Source organism: Bufo bufo, chromosome 3 (assembly GCF_905171765.1).
Source record: "Bufo bufo chromosome 3, aBufBuf1.1, whole genome shotgun sequence".
Classification (NCBI taxonomy): Eukaryota; Metazoa; Chordata; class Amphibia; order Anura; family Bufonidae; genus Bufo; species Bufo bufo.
The window spans coordinates 347,791,928-347,816,384 of NC_053391.1; positions in this window are offsets into that span (position 1 = coordinate 347,791,928).

The following is a 24,457-nucleotide window of genomic DNA, read 5'->3' on the forward strand; positions in this document are numbered from 1 at the left end:
TGATGAGCAAGCAATTACGCTTCCTTCCACACAATCACCTTCTGCATTGTCCCATCTAAAAGGACCTTTAATACTATAGTCTTTGTTGATGTTCTGTGCTGTTTGCTATATTTCATAACTCATGTTCCCTTGTTGGGCAAATCTGTGCTGTCTGCATAGAGGTCCTGTCCATAAGATGGCCGCAGATAAAGGGACACGTGACCAGACACAACACCCAGCATGTTCCATTCAGACACACTGCACTTCACTACATGAAGTATGGATGGCAAGTGCAGTGTATTTGAATGGAGGAGACTGAGTGATGTTTCTGGAGTTAGTGCTTTCCTGGTCACATGACCCTTAATCAGCTGTCAATTTATGGACAGGACCTACATGTGGACAGCACAGAAGACAAGGCAAACAAGGGGGGACATACCTTATGAAATATAGAAAATAGAGCAGAATATCACTAAAGGCTATATTATTTAGTGCTTTATAGTTATCTTACATACACATCAATCACTAGTTACCAGAAAGTAGCCAAGCCCTTTAAGAATTTGTATACTCTTCAAATCTAAATTGGCTGCACCCTCAAAGGGTTAAAGGGGATTTTCAGGGATTTTTATATTGATTGTCCATCCTCAGGATACACCATCTTTATCAGATTTGCATGGGTCTGACAACCTGCAACTCTGCTGATCAACTGTTTTGCTTTACCCCATGCACCTCTATGGAAGCAGTGACGCAGTTACCAACTAATCACCAATGGTGTGGGGTGCAGATCCCCACCTATCTGATACTGATGGTCTATGCTGAGGACAGACCATCAATACAAAAATCTTGAAAAACTACTATAAGTTATAGTGCACTGATATCATTACCTCATGTTTAGTAGTATTAAAACAATATATTAAAGCTTCCAGGAGAATGCTGTTCACCAACAGCTAGGCAGCCCTTATCCGGAAAATCGTCTAGTATCAACATGTATGTAGCAAATATGTTAAATCAATGCTATTTTCATTGTCCTGTTGGTCATATAGTACATAGGAAAATTTTAGAAAATTGAGCAATTACCTCAGGGGTTATAACTAGTGTTGAGTGAATCGAAGTATCTGAAGTGGACTTCGATCCTAATTTCAGGGAAAATTAACTTTGCCACGAAGCTGAAGTTCCTTGCACTTTGTGGCAATGAATCAATTTTCCCTGGCGGGAAATAATAAAATAAAAATAAAATAAAAATAAAAATAAAAAATCATACTCATCCTTATCCATTTGAGCACGAAGAGGCTGCCGCGGCCATCTTGCTTGAAGATCCCAATCGAAATCTCCTGTGCGTTGAACTATGACATCGATCAAGATGGCTGCGGCGGCCTCTTTGTGCTCAAATGGATAAGATAGTAATTTTATTTTTTTGCACTGGATCTTCAAGCAAGATGGCAACAGCAGCCTCTTCATGCTCAAATGGATAAGGTAAGTACAATATATATATATTTTTTAACTAATCAACCCCTGAAAGGTCTAAATATTCATCTCAGGTGCAGTGATAGGTGATGAATGTAGCATCTGGGGGGGTTCAATGATGGAATGTGGCACAAGCGCCGTTCTTTGACCGCTACTTACAAAGAAATGCACTTCGTGACAAAGTCATTTGTCATGAAGCAATTTTTTTGGTAAAATTCAGCGAAGAAGTCGAATCGAATTTTTAAGAACTTCACTCATCTCTAGTAATAGCTTAGATCATTACTTAGCCAACAGATCCTGTGCTACTGCACTTGTTCTCTGGGCAAGGGTCTGTTTACCCGGCTGCAGCAGAGACGTCACAAAATTAGATACGACCGGTTTGCTGAATTTTCAGGAAAGATTCAATTTGATTTTAATTCATTTGCGGCGAATCACGTTAAAAAACTGCTATTTCCTGGCTGCAGAGAGCCTGTATAGTGGTGTAGAACACTGTGCCTTGCAGTAACACACATAGGGAGTCTGCTGTGGTAGTGAAACCATACTGTGAGTCAGTATGACACGCACATGACAGGCCTCGCTCTTAGAATCACTGCACACTTAACTTATTTGGGCAGTTACGGGGCCGAAACTGACCAAATAACTCAAGTGTGAACTCAGCCTTACAGGTCAATGTTAGCACCAGATATAAAGAACCGTGCAGAGGCCTAAAATCCTACTGTCACGTGAAAGAGCGCACTCCTTTTACACTGTCGTCAGCTACATAGATGTCTACAGAACCTGTTTGTCACGGAACCATGAACCAGACGTACAACAAGAGATAAGTGAAAATAAGAAGGCTTTATTGAAAATAAAGCTGTAAAGCAAAAGTCCAAACGGATGGTGAAACCGAGCAGAGTCTTTGCGAAGCCAGAGGTCAGGAACCAGAAGGGTAGTCAGACGAAGCCAGGATCAGGAACCAGCAGGGTAGTCAGACGAAGCCAGGATCAGGAACCAGCAGGGTAGTCAGACGAAGCCAGGATCAGGAACCAGAAGCAGCAGCAGTCTTAGAAGCATGTGAACACAAGAGGACCAAGCAAGGAACTGAAGCCACAGACCTCCTATATATATGAGCTAGGCATCCAGCTCCTCCCAGTGGGAAGGAGGAGCCGCAGGGTGGAAGGCTACAAGAAACCCAGAAACCAAGATGGCCGCCAGCACATGTCAAACAAAGGAGAACAGCAAGAAGGTAAGACCATGACAGTACCTCCCCCTCAAGGGCCCCTCCTCCGCGGAGCACAAAACGGTTTCTGAGGGAAGCGTGCGTGGAAGGCTCGGAGCAAGGCAGGAGCATGGACATCTGCGGAGGGAACCCAGGAACGCTCCTCTGGACCATAACCACGCCAATGGACCAAAAACTGCAACCGACCGCGGACCAGGCGTGAGTCCAGGATATTGCTCACCTCATATTCCTCACGATTGCCCACTTGGACCGGACGAGGCCGAGGAACCGAGGAAGTGAAACGATTACACACCAGTGGCTTCAACAGGGAGACATGAAACACGTTGGAGATCCGCATGCCAGGAGGAAGCGCAAGGGCATAGGCTACCGGGTTTACCCTGCGAAGCACTCGGAAGGGACCAACAAAGCGAGGCGCCAGCTTGGGAGTGGGCACTCGAAGGTTGAGGTTGCGGGTGGACAACCATACACGGTCTCCGACCTGGTAGGAAGGAGCAGGCGCTCGTCTGCGATCAGCCTGGAGTCTCTGGCGCTGCGCAGAGACCTCAAGGGACTTCTGGATCTGTACCCAAGAAGCACGTAGGACGGAAAGGTGATCCTCCACAGCCGGAATATCCTGGGGAGAGAATACCTCCGGTAACACGGCAGGTTGGAACCCATAATTGGCCATGAAGGGAGACGTCCCAGAGGAAGAGTTCACCGCCGTGTTCCTGGCAAACTCAGCCCAAGGCAGGAGGTCAACCCAATTGTCTTGGTGATCGGAGACATAGCAACGAAGGAATTGCTCCAAGGCCTGATTGGATCGTTCTGCGGCCCCATTGGACTGAGGGTGGTAGGCCGAGGAGAAGGAGAGATGAATCCCCAACTGGGAGCAAAAGGCGCGCCAGAACCTGGACACAAACTGACTCCCCCGATCCGACACAATCTCCTTGGGCAAACCGTGCAACCGGAAGACCTCCCTGGCAAAAATCGTGGCCAACTCTTGTGCAGAGGGTAACTTCTTGAGAGGAACACAGTGGCACATTTTGGAAAACCGATCCACAATCATGAGAATGACCGTATGGCCTCGGGATGCAGGGAGGTCCACAATGAAATCCATCCCCAGGTGTGACCATGGGCGCTCCCCGGTGGCTATGGGTTGCAGAAGGCCCAACGGAAGGTGCCGAGGGGACTTACTCTGGGCACAAACGGAGCATGCCGCTACATATGCGGCGATGTCGGAACGTAGGGAAGGCCACCAGAACAGACGTGAAACAGCCCAGGACAGCTGATTCTTTCCAGGATGCCCCGCGGTCTTGGAGTTATGGTAGGTTCGCAACAACCGAGTGCGCAACTCCTCAGGCACAAAACATCTGCCGTTGGGTCTCCCAGAGGGAGCACCAGATTGAGCCGCCAAAATCTGCTCACCCAGGGGAGAGGTCAGGCTGGTGCGAATGGCGGCCAGGATCTGATTCGGAGGTATGACCGAAGTCGGAATCGACTCCTCCCTGGACAGCTCGGAGTACTGCCGTGATAAGGCATCCGCCCTGATGTTCTTGGAACCGGGTAGGTAGGAGACCACGTAATTAAAACGTGACAAGAACAGAGCCCATCTGGCCTGACGTGGTGTCAATCTCTTGGCCTCAGAAAGGTAGGTGAGATTCTTGTGGTCCGTCAGGATGAGAACCGGAACCACCGAACCCTCGAGCAAGTGCCTCCATTCTTTAAGGGCCTGCACGATGGCCAATAACTCCCTGTCACCAATCTGATAGTTGCACTCCGCGGAAGACAGTTTCCGGGAGTAAAACCCACAAGGAAGCAGAGGACCCTCTGGTGTTCTACGCTGAGACAGAAGGGCGCCTACTCCCGTCTCAGACGCGTCCACCTCGAGGACAAAGGGCAACCCAGGGTTGGGATGCGACAGAATCGGAGCCGACACAAAGGCGGACTTTAGGGCCTCAAAAGCTCGGATGGCCTCGAGCGGCCAGACCTGGGAATTACTGCCCTTCCTGGTCAGATCCGTGAGAGGCTTGGCCAGCATGGAAAAGTCCCTGATGAACTTCCGATAATAATTGGCGAAGCCCAAAAAGCGCTGCAGGGAACGAAGACCACTGGGCTGGGGCCACTGTAAGACAGCCGAAACCTTCTCAGGATCCATGGAGAACCCCTCAGCGGAAATGATGTAACCTAAGAAGGTTACCTGGGATCGGTGAAATTCGCATTTCTCAAGCTTACCGAACAGCTCGTTCTCTCGTAACCGTTGCAACACTCGTCTGACATCCAGAATGTGGGCCTCCATGGATTCAGAATATACCAAGATGTCATCCAAATAGACCACCACACACTGCTGCAACAGGTCACGGAAAACATCGTTGATGAATTCCTGAAAGACTGCGGGCGCATTGCACAACCCAAAGGGCATAACCAAGGATTCGTAATGGCCGGTCCTGGTGTTAAACGCGGTCTTCCACTCATCGCCCGCCTTGATCCTTACCAGGTTATATGCCGCCCTCAGGTCGAGTTTGGTAAAGACCGTGGCCCCTTTAAGGCGATTGAACAGCTCGGAAATCAAGGGTATCGGGTAGACGTTCTTGATCGTGATGCGATTGAGACCCCTGTAATCGATGCAAGGCCTCAACTCACCGCCCTTCTTTTTCACAAAGAAAAATCCAGCCCCTGCCGGGGACGAAGATTTGCGAATGTGTCCGCGTGAAAGCGCCTCCCTCACGTACTCCTCCATGGCCTCATTCTCCGCTACCGACAGTGGATAGACTTTGCCACGAGGAGGAACGGCACCAGGTTGTAACTCTATGGCACGATCGTATGGGCGGTGCGGAGGTAGGGCAACCGCGCGCACCTTATCGAATACATCCCGGTACTCCTCGTATTCAGGAGGCAACAGAGAGTCCGAGGAAGTACACAGCAACTTGACAGACCCATGGATGCAACTAGCCCCACACTGCGGTGACCACGAGAGGATCTCGACCGATCTCCAATCGAAAGTCGGATTATGCTTCTGGAGCCAGGGGTACCCCAAGACCACCGAGTAGTGTGGAGACGAAATAACCTGGAGACAGACCGACTCTCTGTGAACGGCACCAATGGCTATCCCCACTGGAAGGGTCTCATGAGTCACGTGTGGCGGCAGAAGGGGTCTGCCGTCTATCGCCTCAAGAGCCAGTGGGGAACCTCGAGCCTGCAGAGGAATGGAATTGGCGGCAGCGAACACACTATCAATGAACAAACCACCAGCACCAGAGTCCACCAACGCCTGGGTCGTCACCGAGCCCCCGACCCAGGAGAGGACAACAGTGATCAGTGGTTTGTCAACACGGGAAACCGGGGACTAGGAGACTCCACCCAAGATCTGCCCCCGACAGGATCTCAGGTACGAGCGTTTTCCCGGACGGACGGACATGCCAACCGAAAATGCCCACCGAGACCACAGTACATGCATCGGCCCTCGCGTCTCCGGAGTGCCCTCTCCCCCTCGGACAGGCGAGCAAACCCCAGCTGCATGGGTTCACCCCCAGACAAGTCATCCCCAGGAGGCTTGGGAGGAGAGGGAGGCACGGGTGGGACAGCAAACGTAGGCACCAATCTGTTAGAAGACCTCCGCAGGTTCTCCTTAAAGGAAGGTCTCTCCCTGAGTCTGGTGTCAATCAAAATCAGGAAAGAAATAAGAGACTCGAGCTCAACTGGTAGGTCCTTAGCTGCAACCTCATCCTTCAAGGCATCCGAGAGACCATGAGAGAAAGCAGCGACCAGAGCCTCATTATTCCAGCCCACCTCTGCTGCCAGGGTACGAAACTCAATGGCGTATTCAGCTACGGATCGTGAACCCTGTCTGATGGACATAAGGAGCTTCGCAGCAGAGGCAGCACGAGCCGGCACATCGAATACCTTCCGAAGAGAAGCAACAAAACCGGAAAACTCGGCAACCACCGGATTGTTGTTCTCCCATAAAGGGCTGGCCCAGGCCAAGGCCTTGTCCGAGAGCAGCGAGATCAAGAAGCCCACCTTTGATCTCTCAGTGGGAAAGGCATGTGGCAGCAACTCGAAATAAATGCCCACCTGGTTAAGGAAACCTCGGCACTGAGTTGGCTCTCCCCCAAAGCGCTGTGGAAGAGGGGCAGAACCGGTCATACCCCGAAACACCGCAGGCGCAACAACAGGTGTCGGGGTAGACTCTGGCGCAACAACCGGAGCGGCAGTAGGAGCGAGCCCAGGAGCGACAACCGACCCATCGGCAACGGAAGCGAAATGAGCCGTGCGTTCAAGCAGGGTTTGCAACGCCACAGCGAACCGACCCAACAGGTGATCCTGCTGATCAAGTCTGGCAACCAGCGTGGGTAGCGAGGATGGCCCTGTACCGTCAGAATTCATGGCTTGGTCCTAATGTCACGGAACCATGAACCAGACGTACAACAAGAGATAAGTGAAAATAAGAAGGCTTTATTGAAAATAAAGCTGTAAAGCAAAAGTCCAAACGGATGGTGAAACCGAGCAGAGTCTTTGCGAAGCCAGAGGTCAGGAACCAGAAGGGTAGTCAGACGAAGCCAGGATCAGGAACCAGCAGGGTAGTCAGACGAAGCCAGGATCAGGAACCAGAAGCAGCAGCAGTCTTAGAAGCATGTGAACACAAGAGGACCAAGCAAGGAACTGAAGCCACAGACCTCCTATATATATGAACTAGGCATCCAGCTCCTCCCAGTGGGAAGGAGGAGCCGCAGGGTGGAAGGCTACAAGAAACCCAGAAACCAAGATGGCCGCCAGCACATGTCAAACAAAGGAGAACAGCAAGAAGGTAAGACCATGACACTGTTCTATTAAACGCTTATAAATAAGTAGAGCCCCGGTGTGGAGAGGGTGTCAATTAGGTGTCAGTAAGTTTGTGTTGACGTCACTGATTATTTTGCCCTTCGTCTGATCTGTCAAAACAATAACCCCCCAAAAAACGGATCTGCCTTACCTCGGTCAGCATTTGGCCATTAATCCATCAGTATTGCTAAAGCCCAAAAAAAAACAGGAGTGGATCCAAAACAGAGATGACACGTGATTGGAATATTTGCATGTCTTATGTGTTTTGTACCCACTCCTGCTTTTGGCTACCAAATCATAAGCCAATTCTGATGGGACCATATAGGCGTTACTGCTGCTACACAGACAGGATCTGTTGTGCATCTAATTTTTCCTTCCTTCAGATCAGAAGAAGGGTCAAATAAATGATGATGTCAGCCAGGCCAAAAATGCAAAATAGTGGCAGAATCATGGAGTGGGGAGGGTAGGATAACAGCTTGAGAAGTCCACAGAGTGGCCCAATGACATAGTATAGAGGTAACAGCAGCATGAGGAGACCATAGAGTGGCCCAGTGACATAGTGTGGAGGCGGCAGAAGCAGCAGCAATATGAGGAGGCCACAGAGTGGCAAGGTGACATAGTGTGGAGGTGGCAGCAGTAGCATGAGGAGGCCACAGAGTGGCAAGGTGACATAGTGTTGAGTTAGCAGCAGCATGAGGAGGCCACAGAGTGGCACAATGACAGAGTGTGGAGGTGGTAGTAGCAGCATGAGGAGACCACAGAGTGGCAAGGTAACACAGCCTGGAGGTGGAAACAGCAGCATGAGGAGGCCACAGACTGGCAAGGTGACATAGTGTGGAGGTGGCAGCATGAGAGGGCCACAGAGTGGCAAGGTGACATAGTGTGGAGGTGACAGCTTCAGCATGATGCCACAGAGTGGCACAATGACAGAGTGTGGAGGTAGCAGCAGCAGCATGAGGAGTCCTGAGTGGTGAGGTGGCAGCAGCATCAGGAGACCACAGAGTGACCTGGTGACAGAGTGGGGAGGTGGGTGGCAAAAACAGTACCCGCTGATGATGGTGGGTGTAAGAACGAGTGCTTGGCATCAGATGTGTGGTATCAGGTGTGTGGCAGCATCAGAATAGTAGCTGAGGCAGGTAGCTAGAAGTAACCGGTCTCTTTTGTCAAGGTTTGGGTGAGGCACCATGGATGATCTAATCTGATGCATCAGGCATTGGTGAGTGGAAATCCTGGCTGATCCACGCCTGATTCATCTTGACAAAGGTCAGTCTCTCGAAATTTTGGGTGGACAGGCGAGTTCCCCTTGGGGTAACTATGGATCCCGCAGCACTTAACACCCGCTCTGATGCCAAACTACTGGCCGGGCAGGACAGCTTTTCCAAGGCAAACTCGGCCACAGATCCAGTTTGGCTGACCAGTAGCACAGCGGATCTTCAATGTGGGGTAGCAGGGTGCTGTCCTAGTATGCCACCACCTGCTGGTTCAGGTTCTGCTCCAGATCTAGCTGCTGCTGCTGGTGAGTAGCTTCTTCAGTAGGCAGGTGAAGAAAGCTGCTCATCAGCGACTCTAGACTCAAGTTGCTGCTGATGGAGCTGGTACTGCTCCTACCCCCCCACCCCACAACAAGAGCCATGGCAGTGGAACTTGAGTGCAGAGGGCCCCCCGGTCAGACCTGTGAGAGGATGGACTATGGCGCAGATAGGAAGCGGCCAACTGACTACATAGGATGATTCGATAATAGTTCAGTTTGTCCTCCCTCTCACTGGGTGTAAAAAAGGCCCCCATTTTGGACCGGCAGCGCGGGTCTAACATGGTGGAGAGCCAGTATTCATCCTTCTGCTGAATGGTGACAATTTGGCTGTCACTACCCAAGCAACTGAGCATGCATTGGGCCATTTGCACAAGTGACTTGGAGGGACTCCCTGCCTCCATCTCCACTGCATACTGCCATGGTGTGTCTGGGTCCTCTGCCTTCTCTTAATCACCTTCCTCTTGCTCCTCCGGCTGCTCCTGCTCCTCCTCTCTTGTCACCTGCGTAGGAAAACCACCCATTTCTCTACACATTGATTGTGCTCCAATGTCCTCCTCCTCCAGTTCAGCCTCCACAGGGCAGATTTGAAAAAGACAGCCTTGACTGTTTTGTTTTACCATATGTTTGTGAGTATAATAAATACTTTTCATATAACCACTTGCTAGCGGTACTTCACTATTAGAGGAATCCTTGTTTTAGTGGTGGTGAAGAGACGTGGATAGAGGAGAGCCGTGGAGCTATACTATGTGCCTATATATCAAGCTGCGCTTGTCAGTATCTACACACAAGGAATTTCCTGGTGACCTGCAGTGCTTCACTATATGCAAACTTTCTGTTATCCCACAAGTGCCTTAGTGTACTGAAAGTGGGGACCTGATTTACCTGCCTGTGTCAGAAACTTTGGATGCCTCAAGATTGAAGAGGTTTGACCTCCTGAATAGGGAACGCACGGTCCCTCAAAAACGCACAGCCTCCACAGGGCCTATGTGGCTGTGAGATGTAGGTGCCATGTCTCCAGTCCCCTGACCAGCCATATTTACCAGCATCTTTTTCAGGACATGAATCAGTGGAATGAAGTTGTTCAACCCCTAGTCCTGGCGACTGACAAATCAAGTGGTGTTCTCAGAGGGCACGAGCAAATGGCAGGTGTCACGCATGAGCTGCCACTGGCTAACATCAAAGTTACATAGGAAAGTACCTCTGTCCGCCTGTATCATCAATACATTGTTTATGGCCTTTCACTGTTCATATATTCGGTCCAGCATATGGAGGGTGGAATTCCAATGGGTGGAAACGTCGCATATCAGCCTATGTTAAGGGATGCCGTTCTGCCGCTGCAGCTCAAGGAGGGTGTGCTTTGTCGTGTACGAGTGGCTGAAGTGCATACAAAGTTTCCTAGCCATTTTTAGGATGTTTTGCAGATGGGTGGAAGACTTCAGGAAATGCTGGACAACCAGATTGAACACGAGCACCATGCATGGCGCATGGCTCATTCCTCCTTGACGCAGCGCCAACACTATGTTCTTCCCGTTTTCAGTCACTAAGGTTCCAATATTCAGTTTTCGCGGAGAAAGCCAGGATTTGATTTCTTGATAAAGGACACGGAGCAGAACATAGAACTAGGTGCAGAACAGTGTGACACCGCCATGCCCTGCACATGTGGTATGCTGGTGGGGCACTGTGAATTGTCCCTGCAGTGGAGCCTGAGGACACTGTGGAGGATGGGGAGGCAGAGGCAGACATTGCCGTAGGACCAACGGCTTGAGAATGTAGAGGCGGAAGCAGCGTAACCTGGCCAAGTTGTTGGTTTGGCTGGGCAGGAACCACATTTACCCAGTGGGCCGTTAAAGACATATATTGTCCTTGACCATAGTTACAGCTCCACACGTCGGTGCTGCAAAAAAAATGACGGCTTGGAACTCTCCACGTTTGCTTGGCACAAGCTATCAGTTCTCTGAAAGGTGCAGAGTCCAGCACTTGGAAAGGGAGGGATTGCAGCACCAGCACATTTAGCTTCTGTGATGTTGGATGAGTGCACGCATACCTCTTGGCAATCACTTATCTCTTGGCAATCACTTCGGTGATCGATTGCTGATGGAATGACTAATGAGGAGTAGGAGGACAAGGAGCAGAAGCATCAGGACCGGTAGATGATGGGAAGGACAGACAGTTCCCTTCGGCTGAGGTGATGGAGCCTTGACTGCCTGAAATCGGGTGCTTGGCACTGGGTGATGCAGTGGTTGCTGAGGCAGGCTGGACCACCACATTGGAGCCATGGTTCTCCCAAGCCACTCTATGGTGACGCTGCATATTTTGAAGCAGGGCCGTGGTGCCAACATTGGCACCCTGGCCACGCTTCACCTTATGCCCACAGGTTCAGCAAATGGCCATGTTCACCTCCTCCGGCGGCTTAACAAAAAACTGCCGAGTAGGTGATTTCACCCCCAACACTCTGCACTGACTGACTGCTATGGCCGCTGCCTCCGTGAACCCCTGCACCACTAATTTCCTGGCCAGTAGGCTCCTGCAAAGTGGGTGGTCTACCCCGGGCACATTTGGCTCCCTACCTCCCACTGTTGCCACCCTGTTGACTCCCAGCCACGCTACTGATTTGCTGGCTTTGCCGCTGCCTTACGCGCAAGCTGCTACCCTATTCTCCCGATGATGATTAAGCCCCTTCGTCACCCGGCTCCCAATTGCGATCGGCTACATCATCATCGAGTACTGTCTGCACTTCACTGATGTCCTTCTCAATGGTCTCTGAGCCAGGAACCTGACCGCTCGCAACACCAGCTCCCACGCCACTCTCCTCATCACTACTTGCCAGCATACAGGAGGAAGTGGCGGATGTCTCCTTCAGATCTTGGTTGGGCAGTATCTGCTGACTATCCTCTAGTAGCTTGTCCTTGCTGTATAGTAGAGCTGAGCCCACAGCATAAAAGACTTGACTGGCTGAGGGAACAGAAAAGGATAGAGGCAGGTTGAGGACAGGTGAGGGCACAGGGTCTGCTCCCGGGCCATGCCAACCAATGGTTGTGCCTGATGAACACTCCGACTCTTGGCTGGGGGTGTCTGATGTCACTTGGGACGAAGTGGATGACTGAGTCAACCATTCAAGCACCGCTGGGTTGCTGGTCAAGACACAATGCTAGATGACACCGGGAGCTCAGGACTCTCGAAGTGACCCCTGCTGCCATGCCTCCTTACTCTGTTGCAACCTGTGCCTGCGCCAGAAACATTTAGGGCTCTGTCACTTCTCTGTCTGACATACTGTTAGATCAAATAAATAAATAAAAAGGAAATTAATACACCCAAAAAAGGCTGTAATATTATCAATTCACCGCACAACGACTAACAAACCTTTTTTTCCCCCCACTAATGCACCACATAAAAGGCTTTAAAACATATAACTGCACCGCTGAATGGCAAATAATACTTTTTTCCCCACACATACACCCCAAAAAAGGCTGTAATTTTGTCACTTTACCACACAACAGCAAATACGACCCTTTTTTCCCATTAATACACCACAGAAATAGCTTTAAAACATATAACTGCACCTCGGAACGGCTAATAAGACTTTTTTTTCCACTAATACACCGCTAAAAAGGCTTTAGAACATAGAACTGCACCGATAAACGACTAATAAGACTTTTATTTTTCCACTATTACACCCCAAAAAAGGCTGTAATGTTGTCCCTTCACCGCACAACGGCAAATATGCCCTTTTTTCCACTAATACACCACAAAAAAGGCTTCAGAACATATAATTGCACCGCTTAACGGCTAATAAGACTTTTTTTAATAATACACCCCAAAAAAGGCTTCAGAACATGTGCCTGAACATCTAATAAGACTTTTTTTTTCGACTAATACACCACAAAAAAGGCTTTTGAACATCTAACTGCACTGCTGAACGGCAAATAAGACTTTTTTTCATTATTGCACCCCAGAAAAAAGGCTGTAATTTTGTCACTTTACTGCACAACGGAAAATACTCCCCTTTTTCCCATTAATACACCACAGATATAGCTTTAAAACATATAACTGCACCGCGCAGCTGTGACGGGGACCCGATGGCAGGGAAGGCAGCCCGAATCCTTCCTTAGGCATCGTGGCTGCCTTCCGTGTGAGCCTGTGAGATCCAGCCCCCTGGATCTCACAGGCAGGAAACTGTAAATGTATTACAGTGTGTAATACACTTACAGCCAATTCATTACAGTACAGAAGTATTGTAATGCATTGTAATGGGGATCAGACGCCCAAAAGTTGAAGTCCCAGAGTGGGGCAAAAAATAAAGTGAAAAAAAAAGTTGAAAAAATTGTTAAAAAATTTTTTTTTACGTTTCAAGTACAAGAAAAATGCGTCCTATTCCCAAAAGAAAGTAAAAAATAAATTTAAAAAAATGGGGAGAAAAGGAGGAAAAGTAGACATATAAGGTATTGGCGCGTTCGTATCGACCGGCTCTATGAAAATAATGCATGAACCACCCCGTCAGGTGAAAGCCGTAAAAAATAAAAATAAAAACAGTGCCAAAAAAGCCATTTTCAGGACACCTTGCCTCACAAAAAGTGCAATACCAAGTGATCAAAAAGTCTTACCCCCAAATAGTACCAATCAAACTGTCATCTCATCCTGCAAAAAGAGAGCCCCTACCTAAGACAATCGACCAAAAAATAAAAAATAAATGGCTCTTAGAAAATGCAACCAATCATTGGCCTCAGCAGTTATGCTTGCATGTACCGTATGGCATGTGAACTTTGAGGCCAGTGACTGGCTTTAGCAGTCACATGAATGATGGTCGTGACATCATCACAGTAGGACCTCCAGGATGGCAGTTTTGGAGTGGAGGTGCTTGAGCGGTAGAGGATTAAATGGTGGAAAATCGTGGCAGAAATAAGAAGCTGGCCCTCATGTTTCTGCCGCTGTTTTATTTTTTGCATGCCATGTGTCTGCCCACTACTTTAGCTCCATTCAATGGGGTTAATACACATGTAGACACCTGCTGTTGTTAAAGGCAGTCTCCACATGGAAAATGCACCGCAAAAGGACATATACCTCTTTTTGAGAGCAGAGTAGACTGCCATTGACAGCAATGGGTGGAGGCAGTTTCAGTTTCTGTGTGGAAATCCATTAAAAAAAAAAACGAGTATGCACTAATGGTTAGTTCTATTTTATACCATTTCTGCTACATGTTATGTTTCTTAAAATTCCAGACAGCCCCTTTAATTGATGATTAGTTGCTATAGGTAAACAATTACGTCTCTACTATGCTATTTTATTCTGATTACTTTACAATTCTCATACAGGCAGAGACAGAAAAGGAAGGTAATCTGATCTGGGCTTTGAAGATTAATCCTGATTAAGCTATAACAAAATAAGAAGCTGTAACAACATTAATTATTAAGACTTCCTAATTCACGGATAGACATGGTTATTGGAACAAAACAATGTGACTGGTATAACTAGCAGTGTGGGGATTACATTTCAGCATTTGTACCTTTGTGGTGATTGGACTTGACAAAACAATACCTTTAAAACGCACACAAATAAATTATGAACTTGGCAGGTTCTCTGATGGCCTCAGAACCTTGGAAGACAGCCAGACTTATCCTTTTGATATTGTAAAAAAAAAAGACTGTTGATGAAAATAAGTATAATTTCTACATACCCTAAAAGAGTTAGCATCAGGTCAAAGAGGATACCTTATTAATGGGTCCCTAGTGGTCAGCAAGTAGTCTGCAATGTACAAACAGAGGAACCACTACTTTTATATGAGATCAAGTTTTCACTGCAAATATTACATTCTCTTATTGACTTATTAAAGAGATTCTCTGACATTTAAAGGGGTTATCCCATGATTAATATAAAAAATGAAAAGAATACATCATATAGTACATAACAATATCTTTCTAACAAAGCTAGAACCAGCCCTGTACCTCACATGGGTCCAGAGATCTCTCCATTCATTGCTCTGCGACATTTATATCAAGCTGAAAGCTCAAGGGGAGTGACTTTTCTTTGGGAGGTCTATCCCTATCACAGCTCAGGAGGCGTGTCTCAGCTCTCCCTATCACAGCTCAGGAGGCGTGTCTCAGCTCTCCCTATCACAGCTCAGGAGGCGTGTCTCAGCTCTCCCTATCACAACTCAGGAGGCAGTTGATGGATGAAACTGAGCATGTGCAGCCTTCTCAGTGAGTAGGACAAAGAAATAAGAAAAAAAAAAACAGCAGGTGGCGCCATGCAGATATATTTTATTAAATAACTCAGTGGCTATTCAAAATGTTTCATTACATGTTATTAGAAAATAAATAAAATCCAGGTGTTGCTTTGAAAACTGAAATCAAATCCAGGTGTTGTTTTTTGTTGGACAACCCCTTTAAATACTTAGGACTTATTCTTAGGCAAAGTATCAGAACTGCACATTTCTGTCCACTGTGTAATCGCCGTGCCTGGTTACTGCAGCACTGCTCCCATTCAATTCAAAACTCCATCCGGGACACACAATGGATGGAACTTTAATTCCGGTGCCAACTTCTGACATTGGCGCTAATCCAGAACAGCTGATTGGCCGGGATGCAGGGTGTCAGATCCGCACAGATCAGATATTCATGGCCTATCCTGAAAATAAGGATATAAGGATCGGGTATCTTGATGTCAAACATACTCGTTCCTTCTTTCCCCTGATATCTGCCATCGAGATACAGTCAGAACAGCCATCTGCACATTAGATGGTCAGCCAGTTCTGCCAAAATTGTCAGCTTTGGCCAACATTTATTTAACGCATATAGTCTCCTTTAGGATATAGCTACATGGTGACACTGGTCACATGACAGCTTTCATGGCCAGGATCACAGGGGCATCACATCACAGTGTAGAGGTGATCCCATAGAAATGAATGGGGTCACCTATGCGCCCCCCGACTGAGACCCCTGAATCACAAATTATTCAGCAGACCAGTGTCGTCATGTAGCCGTACCATTACAATGTAACAGACTGTGCTAAAAGCAAGCAGATCTAATCACCAGGGGCTATAATACTGCCGGGAATGATAAGCTATACAGTACAGTGCATAACTACATATTCGATCCACACAAGAGGACAATCCACGGCACTGCACCTCACAGGTCTTTATTCAATGCAAAATGCAGGGAAACAGGCAATGTACCGCAACAGCCATTTTGCATCATCCGATGCCAAAATGGCCGTTGCCGGACACTACCTATTTTCCTCCTGCTAATGTATCTGCTTACACAAATTGAATAAAGACATGTGAGGTAAAGTGCTGTGGACTCTCTTCTGGTGTGGACTGTGTCATGAATTTTGTTTCCACTGAACAACCTCAAAGGGATTGTTTATGATTTACAGGCCCCTGTTGGTGAGTTGGGCGGCTATAACTGGACAACCAGGAGTAGTCACGATCATTCTGCTCTGTTGGAACGATATATGCTATACTGCTATCTAGCTGTACCACACATACTGCACTGATACCTTATTTATCTGAGCCAGGATGAGCTACTTATTTGGATACCTGATGAGGGCAGCTCCATTGTATTTTTACTGTACCATGAAGCACCCCAAAGATCTCCTGTACACACCATATAAACTAATCTACAGCTTCTAGCAGTAAAAGCACTGTGCACCCAGCCCCTGCATAAGATATGGTGTTATCTTCCAATAAAATGGAGTCAAATATTTTCTTTAAAGGGCTCATCCCATGATTAATGTGTGAAGAATTAAAATCAAACATCATATAATAAATGAGAATTATGTAGAACCAGCCCTATACCTCACATGGATCCAAAGCTCCCCATATTCATTGCCTCAATTGCTCTGCTAGATTTATATCATGCTGACACTTCAGGGGTGTGTCCTTGCTCATGGGGCATGTCCTGTAGCTGTCACGGCTTCTAACAGGACATATGGTTGGTGGAAGTCAAAGACAGATCTGAGCATGTGCGTCCACCTCAGCTAGGTGAACAGAAAAAGAAAGAAAAGAACAAACAGTAGAAGGAGCTATACAGATGGATTTAGTTGAATAACTCAGTGGTTCTAAAACATTTCTAATGACAAGCAATTGCAAAAGTATTCAGATTCAGTTGTGTGAAAAATGTGGAATATTTTTCGTGGGAGAACCCATTTAATATGACAAAAACGCTCAATATATTTACATATTTACATAGCGTGAATGAAAAAAAAACAAAAAACATACAGTACATTTAACAAGTTTCACCAGGGGTGTGAGGAGGATGTGAAAAATAGAAAGGGCAGGGCTAAATGAGGATTGATTGCCCTAATCAGTTTTCCTTATGGAACGATTCTTCTCCACCCTAACTGCTTGCATTGTCATTTGTCAGATACACGTGCTCGCTGTGCGCCGGAAATGATCCCTTATTGTTTTTTCTTTGTGATTTCTTAATCTTTTAAGCTTGACTAATTCCTCTATAATGGAACTTTTAAATCCTTCAATGACATTGCATTCTTTAACGTTCCAATAGATAACAGACCTAATGGCAAATATATATACACTGCTCAAAAAAATAAAGGGAACACTTAAATAACACAATGTAACTCCAAGTCAATCACACTTCTGTGAAATCAAACTGTCCACTTAGGAAGCAACACTGAGTGACAATCAATTTCACATGCTGTTGTGCAAATGGGATAGACAACAGGTGGAAATTATAGGCAATTAGCAAGACACCCCCAATAAAGGAGTGGTTCTGCAGGTGGTAACCACAGACCACTTCTCAGTTCCTATGCTTCCTGGCTGATGTTATGGTCACTTTTGAATGCTGGCGGTGCTTTCACTCTAGTGGTAGCATGAGACGGAGTCTACAACCAACACAAGTGGCTCAGGTAGTGCAGCTTATCCAGGATGGCACATCAATGCAAGCTGTGGCAAGAAGGTTTGCTGTGTCTGTCAGCGTAGTGTCCAGAGCATGGAGGCGCTACCAGGAGACAGGCCAGTACATCAGGAGACGTGGAGGAGGCCGTAGGAGGGCAACAACCCAGCAGCAGGACCGCTACCTCCGCCTTTGTGCAAGGAGGAACAGGAGGAGCACTGCCAGAGCCCTGCAAAATGACCTCCAGCAGCCCACAAATGTGCATGTGTCTGCTCAAACGGTCAGAAACAGACTCCATGAGGGTGATATGAGGGCCCGACGTCCACAGGTGGGGGTTGTGCTTACAGCCCAACACCGTGCAGGAAGTTTGACATTTGCCAGAGAACACCAAGATTGGCAAATTCGCCACTGGCGCCCTGTGATCTTCACAGATGAAAGCAGGTTCACATTGAGCACATGTGACAGACGTGACAGAGTCTAGAGACGCCATGGAGAACGTTCTGCTGCCTGCAACATCCTCCAGCATGACCGGTTTGGCATTGGGTCAGTAATGGTGTGGGGTGGCATTTCTTTGGAGGGCCGCACAGCCCTCCATTTGATAGTCAGAGGTAACCTGACTTCCATTAGGTACCGAGATGAGATCCTCAGACCCCTTGTGAGACCAAATGCTGGTGCGGTTGGCCCTGGGTTCCTCCTAATGCAAGACAATTCTAGACCTCATGTGGCTGGAGTGTGTCAGCAGTTCCTGCAATACGAAGGCATTGATGCTATGGACTGGCCCGCCCGTTCCCCAGACCTGAATCCAATTGAGCACATCTGGAACATCATGTCTCGCTCTATCCACCAACGTCACGTTGCACCACAGACTGTCCAGGAGTTGGCAGATGCTTTAGTCCAGGTCTGGGAGGAGATCCCTCAGGAGACCGTCCGCCACCTCATCAGGAGCATGCACAGGCGTTGTAGGGAGGTCATACAGGCACGTGGAGGCCACACACACTACTGAGCCTCATTTTGACTTGTTTTAAGGACATTACATCAAAATTCGATCAGCCTGTAGTGTGTTTTTCCACTTTAATTTTGAGTGTGACTCCAAATCCAGACCTCCATGGGTTAAAAAATTTGATTTCCATTTTTTTATTTTTGTGTGATTTTGTTGTCAGCACATTCAACTATGTAAAGAACAAAGTATTTCAGAAGAATATTTAATTAATTCAGATCTAGGATGTGTTATTTTTGTGTTCCCTTTATTTTTTTGAGCAGTGTATATATATATATATACACAGTAGAAAATATATAGAAAGTCTACACACCCCTGTTAAAATGTCAGGTTTCCGTGATAATGAGACAAAGATAAATAATTTCAAAACTTTTTCCACCTTTAATGTGACCTATAAACTGTACAACTCAATTGAAAAACAAACTGAAATCTTTTAGGTGGAGGAAAGTGGAGGAATAAAATAATATGGTTGCATAAGTGTGCACACCCTTAAACTAATACTTTGTTGAAGCACCTGATGATTTTATTACAGCACTCAGTCTTTTTGGGTATGAGTCTATCAGCATGGCACATTTTGACTTGGCAAGATTTGCCCACTCTTCTTTGCAAAAACACAGCTACATCCCCAGTTATAAGAGGGTGTGCACACTTATGCAACCACATTATTTTATTATTTTTATTTTTTTTCTTCCCTCCACCTAAAAGATTTCAGTTTGTTTTTCAATTGAGTTGTACAGTTTATAGGTCACATTAAAGGTGGATGAAGTTCTGAAATGATTTATCTTTGTCTCATTTTTTTTTTACAGCACATAAACCTGACATTTTAACAGGGGTGTGTAGACTTTTTATATCCACTGTGTATATATATATATATATATATATATATATATATATATAGTATTCTATAGCCCCCCTATTTGCTAGGTCAGTAGAAGAGAGCACAAATACACTGCATGCAAATAAGACCCATACTCCCCTGCAGCATGCCTATTCCCAGGATTTATATGAATTATTTATTCATGCTACACCCTGGAGTAAGCATTGGCCTAATGAGAGTATAGGATGTGGCAGAGTATAGGATGCACAGAAAAACATTTTTCTTTACCCACTTGGTTAGTATCCTAGAACCCAGACTTTTATCTGATGTTCACTATACAAGTTGTCTTTCTTTTCTTCTTTAGGATAGAAACTACCATGATTTACTATACCAGTAAAGGAGTACTCTGGTTTCACAATATTAAAGAACTATCCATAGAATAAGTCATTAATATCAGATCAGTGGAGGTCCAACTCGTGGTACATCCACCAAGCTGTTTGAAGGGACCGCATGGGAGAGCTGTGTCTTCCTCATTGTTTACCTGCACGCTGGCTACATTGTTTCCCTATGTGTCAATGTCCTGCTGTCTTTTTTCCCTATGAAAAGGATTCTGGTTTGGCTTATATTCTTTGTCAAAGCCCTGTTATAGACTCATAGGAAAGCTACCCCTGATAGGTGGCATATGAGCAGGGCCGTCTTTAATATTGATTGGACCCTGGGCAAAAATTTACTTGGGCCCCCTGGATCCCGCCCGCCCCCCCCCCCGCACTTTGCTGTACTTGCTATACAGCAGCACTTACCTGTCACGTCCAGAGCCTCCAGGTGACGTCTCCTCTCTGTCATCATCTTCTCTGTAGATCTTCTCTCTCATCATCTTTTCCACTCGGTCTGGACAACTTCTCTTAGCCGCCTCGTCTCTGCAGAGTGTGACACACAGACATCTTAGCTTCCTCACATTCTATCATTATCCCCCAACTGGAGTCCCCACAGTGTTATCCTGCTGCTTGCTTTGTCCCCCCCCCCCCCAGGGGTGTAGCTATAGGGGGTGCAGAGGTAGCAGTCGCTTCCGGGCCCAGGAGCATGATGGGGCCCAAAGACACTTGTGCCGCATAAGAAGACACACAAAGCACTGAGGGAAGGGGGGCCCAAGCTGAACTCTTGCACCGGAGCCCATAAGCCTTTAGTTACGCCCCTTCCCCCCCCCCCCCAAATACTATCCTGAAGAAACATTACTGCCCCCCATAGTAATAGTGCTCCTCATAGTCCCACCAATAGTAATTCCCTTCTAGAATGCCCTCAATAGTAACACTGCCCCAACCGTGATAATGCTCCTCAACAATGCCCCCATTATTAGAAGAGCCCTCCCATATTAATAATACCCTCACAGAGTCCCCAGTAGAAATAAGTCCCCCTATTGTTCCCCCAGTGGTAATAAAGCTCCCTACAGACCCCTCAGTAGTAATAAGGCCCCCATAGTGCGCTTAGTAGAAATAAGGCGGATCTATAAGACCCTCCTATAGAGCCCCCAGAAGTAATAAGACCGCCTATAATGTCCCCTGGATCTGTAGTGCCCCCTGCAGTTATAATCCTCCCTCCACCATACAGTCCCATGTAAATAACATCACCTCCTCCCCAGCCGCCTCCAACGCACAATCCCATGTAAGCATCACCCCCTAAGGCTTCTTTCACACTTGCGTTCGTGCGGATCTGTCCTGTACTTGTACAGGATGGATCCGCACCGATAATACAAACGAATGCATCCGTTCTGGACCGATTCGTTTGTATTAGATTTGAATTTCTAAGTCCCAATACGGATCCGTCCTGACTTACATTGAAAGTCAATAGGGGACGGATCCGTTTACAATTGCACCATTTTGAGTCAATGCAAAGGGATCCGTCCCCATTTACTTACATTGTCAGGACGGATCCGTTTGGCTCCGCAAGGCCATGCGGACACAAAAACGCTGCTTGCAGCATTTTGGGGTCCGCCTCCAAAACGGAACGGGGGGCCGTACAGAGCTGAACGAATGTATTCTGAATGGATCCGCATCCATTCAGAATGCATTGGGGTTAAACTGATGCATTTGGGGCTGCTTGTAAGAGCCTTGAAAAGGATCTCACAAGGGGATCCCCAAACCCAAGTGTGAACGTAGCCTAAACATTAAGTCCCATGTACATAAACATCATTCCCCCCCACCATCCACTTTCAACATACAGTCCCATGTAAATAACATCACTCCCTCCCCCAGCCACCTCAAGCACACAGTTCCATGTCAATAACATCCCTCCCTTCAGCCCTAACATACATCCCAGTTAAATAACTACAACTCCCAGCATTGCTCTGCCTCTCCCTGTCCCTTCACTTACCTCTCCAGTCCTCATCAGACATCAGCATTAGGCTCCTCCTCCTCTTCACTCCGGTCCAACCCTGCACTGGTCACATGATGGTGACATCATCCAGGTCATCCTATCACAGCCTGCTTTGCTGATCACATGACCTGTGATGTCACCACAGGTCCTTCACCTCTACACCCAGTGTATTCGATTCTAGCAGGCAGGCAGGACATTCGGGGCCTGGGACAAAACATCAGGGGCCCAGGCCCTGAATGTTTTAACCTAGCGACGCAGTCACTAATGAATGGGAGTCGGGAAACAGAGCTCCCTTGGGCCCCCAGGAGCAACTGGGCCCGGGGCAGCTGCCCCTTTTGCCCTGTGGCAAAGACGGCCCTGCATATGAGCATATGACAGTTTTCCTGCTTTGGAGTTCAGCTGTAGCTAAATGCTTAAAATCAATCTAAGTGCTACAAACAGACTAGGTGTAGTCACAGCCTTCAAATAACACCAAAGGGCCCTTCAGACCCTGCATTAGGTACCACAGTCTGTACCAGATGTACAGTACTGCGGTGTTCCTTTTATGAATTGTCATTCTTTAATTAGAAGCAGGATTATAGTGGAATTAGAGCACAAGATAATACTTTAATTGCATTAATGCTTCCTTAATTAACACACAGCTATTTAAAGTGTACCTAAACTTTAATTATAATTTTTTTTATAATTCTATAGTTTAAGTGGCAATATATTTTATTGAAGGAAAGTGCCAGCTTCTGCATTTATTTCCCTCCCCCTGCCCCTGCAATGATCACTGTTTGTGAATTGACTGACTGAAAGGGATGTGTCATTAAAAAATGACATTTTGTTTAAAAAAAATAAAGGAGTGGTTCTCCAGGTGGTTACCATAGACCACTTATCAGTTCCTATGCTTCCTGGCTGATGTTTTGGTCACTTTTGAATGCTGGCGGTGCTTTCACTCTAGTGGTAGCATGAGACGGAGTCTAAAACCCACACAAGTGGCTCAGGTAGTGCAGCTTATCCAGGATGGCACATCAATGCGAGCTGTGGCAAGAAGGTTTGCTATGTCTGTCAGCGTAGTGTCCAGAGCATGGAGGCGCTACCAGGAGACAGGCCAGTACATCAGGAGACGTGGAGGAGGCCGTAGGAGGGCAACAACCCAGCAGCAGGAGCGCTACCTCCGCCTTTGTGCAAGGAGGAACAGGAGGAGCACTGCCAGAGCCCTGCAAAATGATCTCCAGCAGGCCACAAATGTGCATGTGTCTGCTCAAACGGTCAGAAACAGACTCCATGAGGGTGATATGAGGGCCCGACGTCCACAGGTGGGGGTTGTGCTTACAGCCCAACACCGTGCAGGACGTTTGGCATTTGCCAGAGAACATCAAGATTGGCAAATTCTCCACTGGCGCCCTGTGCCCTTCACAGATGAAAGCAGGTTCACACTGAGCACATGTGACAGACGTGACAGAGTCTGGAGACGCCGTGGAGAATGTTCTGCTGCCTGCAACATTCTCCAGCATGACCGGATTGGCATTGGGTCAGTAATGGTGTGGGGTGGCATTTCTTTGGAGGGCCGCACAGCCCTCCATGTGCTCGCCAGAGGTAGCCTGACTGCCATTAGGTACCGAGATGAGATCCTCAGACCCCTTGTGAGACCATATGCTGGTGCGGTTGGCCCTGGGTTCCTTCTAATGCAAGACAATGCTAGACCTCATGTGGCTGAAGTGTGTCAGCAGTTCCTGCAAGACGAAGGCATTGATGCTATGGACTGGCCCGCCCGTTCCCCAGACCTGAATCCAATTGAGCACATCTGGGACATCACGTCTCGCTCTATCCACCAACGTCACGTTGCACCACAGACTGTCCAGGAGTTGGCAGATGCTTTAGTCCAGGTCTGGAAGGAGATCCCTCAGGAGACCGTCCGCCACCTCATCAGGAGCATGCACAGGCGTTGTAGGGAGGTCATACAGGCACGTGGAGGCCACACACACTACTGAGCCTCATTTTGACTTGTTTTAAGGACATTACATCAAAGTTGGATCAGCCTGTAGTGTGTTTTTCCACTTTAATTTTGAGTGTGACTCCAAATCCAGACCTCCATGGGTTGAAAAATTTGATTTCCATTTTTTTATCTTTGGGTGATTTTGTTGTCAGCACATTCAACTATGTAAAGAACAAAGTATTTCAGAAGAATATTTAATTAATTCATATCTAGGATGTGTTATTTTTGTGTTCCCTTTATTTTTTCGAGCAGTGTATATAAGGCCAAAGAAAGACATTTGTCCATCCAGTTCGGCCTGTCATCCTGCAAGTTGATCCAGAGGAAGGCAAAAAAGAAAACTGTGAGGTAGAAGCCAATTTTCCCCACTTTAGGGGAATAAAAAATATTTGTTAATTATTTCTTTTTTAAATGTTGTTTGTGTGCGTTTGTGCTGCTTCAATTGCTGTTTTATACATGAGC